We start from the raw sequence: 2,658 nt of genomic DNA on the forward strand, positions 1-2,658 counted from the left end.
AGAGGAACCAGCCAGAAAAGCTTTTATGGACCCGACAAGTTTTCTGCTGAATACTGAGCACCTAAATTACCCTTCCCTAATGGAAGTTCATTTTCATGCTCAGTCAAAAAGCTGCCAAAATACACAATTTATACAAAATAGCGCTTACCTCTCAGGTAGTCTTTCTGAGCACTTTTATCCCAACTCACAGCATATGTCTTGCTATAAAATAAAACATATTTCTCATAACCAACTTGGACGTGCCTGTTCATATCACTGCTTACACCTGCCCCTGGACAATATTAGATGCATTCTTACACCCAACCCACCGCTACAAAAGAAAACCAAAATCCTTATCAGAAGATAAAAATCTATAAAAAATACTAATTCTTAACATTGTTTACATTTTAAAAAAACCTTTATTGTGGTGTGTGTGGCCACAGTGAGCACAGGGAAGAGAGAGGACAACTTTTGGGAGCTGGGTGTTTTTCCCTTCCACCATCATCTGGGGCTGGGGATGACTCGGGTAGCCAGGCTTGGCTGTGAGCAGATGCCTCTGCTGTGCCATCTTCCTGACTCACAATATCCTAACTCTCAGGATTTCCAGGCTTGCAGGCTTCTCTTGGAAACAAGCATGTGCATACTTACGTAGACAATTGTAGAATGAACCACTTGAATTCTGACTACATAACCAAATACTAATGCCTAGAAATAATCATACAGTTTATGAAGACACAGACCTAGATTAACTTTCTAGAGTTGCCTTATTTTTTCCTTTACAATATCTGTATTCTATTAAAAAGTGTGAAAATTAATTTAAAAATCTACTTTTCAAGTATTTAAAATTATAAGTACTTTGTTATATACTTTGAGAGAACCTAGCACAGAGATACTTCCAGGTAAGGATTCCAGAAATTCTATCTATGAATCCATGAACATGGAATAGGGGAGTCTTGAGGTCATAATCATCCCATGATAAATATATTATTTACTGGATGTCTCTTAGTAGGAATAGCTCAATTCTGATGCACTGTTCTCAGATACTTCTAGAAAACACACTGCTTGTTTGCTTTAAAAAAAGAAAAGAAAAGAAAAGAAAAAGAAAAAAAGAATTTCTCCCAAAGAAATAAGCATCCCATCTGCAGCACACAAATGCAAATTGAATTTGTGCCAGTCGAGTATTTTTCTGGATGAAAAGAAAGGAAATATTCTCATGGTCCTGCTGTTCTATACTTAAAAAGAGGGAAAAAATAGACCATCTTAGGTGCCACTACAGAGACAGGTTTCCTTTGTCTGGCAGATTTTGTTGCAGGTTTTTGCCTAAGAAATAATTTTCGTTGAATTTTTGTTGGTATGAGTGGAATGACTTGTGTCGCCTTTTGAAACATCCCAAATTCTAATTTTTTAAACAAGAAAATACAAAGCCAGTGTGTAACCCATACACTTGCAAAGGAGAGCTGCCACCAGCTGAACTACTCAGCTAAACGGCTGGTTTGCATTGCCCTGGGCTTTATGTAGCCCTGAGAATAGACTGCTGTTTTATCCACGGAGCAGTAAATCGCTGTTATTGTGATGCTAGCCCATCACTTGGCATTGCAATTCTAGTTTCTGTGAGGAAGAGATGTGTGATCTAACTGCGGCTTGACCCTCCTGAGACCTGCCTAGGTGTTCTGATGGAGCACAGAACGTGGTAACTACCGGGACATGCAAATGAAAGGTAACATTTTTGTTTGATGATAGAAGTGGGCAGAGAAAACATTTGAGAGTCAATATTTTTATGGTAGCTAAGTTTGCTTTACATGCAAAAAGATGAACCAGCCACCCCTGGCCCTCCTATCACTTTAATTGTATCACATTCAATATACACTTTTCTTCTGCTAAAGATATGAGGATACACAGCTAACCCACCTAATGACATTCCTGCCAAAGTGGGCACAGATGATTCCTTGCAGATAAACATCTGAATTTCCACAAAAGGCATTAGAGCACTTCATGTAAGCAGCAGGCAGGATGGGCTGGGGTCCCTGCAGGAGAACTTCATCAGGAGTAGCACCTATTAAATGTTTACTGTACACTCAGATCCCAGGAACCAACAATATATACTTGTTTTAAATAAGGTAATTGTGTGATCTTTCTTTCCTTCTTTTCTTTCTTTCTTTCTTTCTTTCTTTCTTTCTTTCTTTCTTCCTTCCTTTCTTTCTTTTTTTTCCTTTCTTCCTTTTCTTTCTATCCAGATTGCAATATAGTTTATCCAACATTTATTCAACATTTCTTTGGACCTATTTTGAAAGAGCCTGGAGAACAGCAGCAGTTAGATTTAAGCCCTGATAGAGGCTCACTTTTCATTCATAGTCAGAGCCTAAATGTGCTCTTCTTGTACCTAAACAGATAATAAGCAGTCAGCGCGCTCCCCCTCCTTGACACAGCACACTGAGACTAATCACACATAATTGGGGAGGAGGAGCAGAGGGCTGGCCACGCTATTGTGTCCAGCGGACAAACGGTCAGTTTACGAGGCTTCGGGCTGATGTCGTCATGTCTTATACATCTATAGGGGAAAAAAACATCCTGTTTAAAAAGAAAAAATAATGAGAGAGACAGAGACAGAGAGCCAGAGCCAGAGAGGATAGACTGAAACAATTAATTGAGACATCAGAAAAATAAGATTTATTTATTTAT

The 2,658-nt window shown here is 38.8% G+C and overlaps 1 protein-coding gene across 1 annotated transcript in view; it reads right to left on the minus strand.

Moving 5' to 3' along the window:
* Positions 1–2,623: 2,623 nt before the first annotated feature.
* Positions 2,624–2,658, minus strand: part of Camkmt (calmodulin-lysine N-methyltransferase) — a 357,972-nt gene continuing 357,937 nt past the window's right edge. The window contains exon 11 of the mRNA XM_028765088.1: positions 2,624–2,658. This exon is cut by the window's right edge and continues 463 nt beyond it. The gene's annotated coding sequence lies outside the window, so the exon portion shown is untranslated.

This window comes from Grammomys surdaster, unplaced genomic scaffold (assembly GCF_004785775.1).
Source record: "Grammomys surdaster isolate TR1022 unplaced genomic scaffold, NIH_TR_1.0 149, whole genome shotgun sequence".
In the NCBI taxonomy this organism is placed as follows: Eukaryota; Metazoa; Chordata; class Mammalia; order Rodentia; family Muridae; genus Grammomys; species Grammomys surdaster.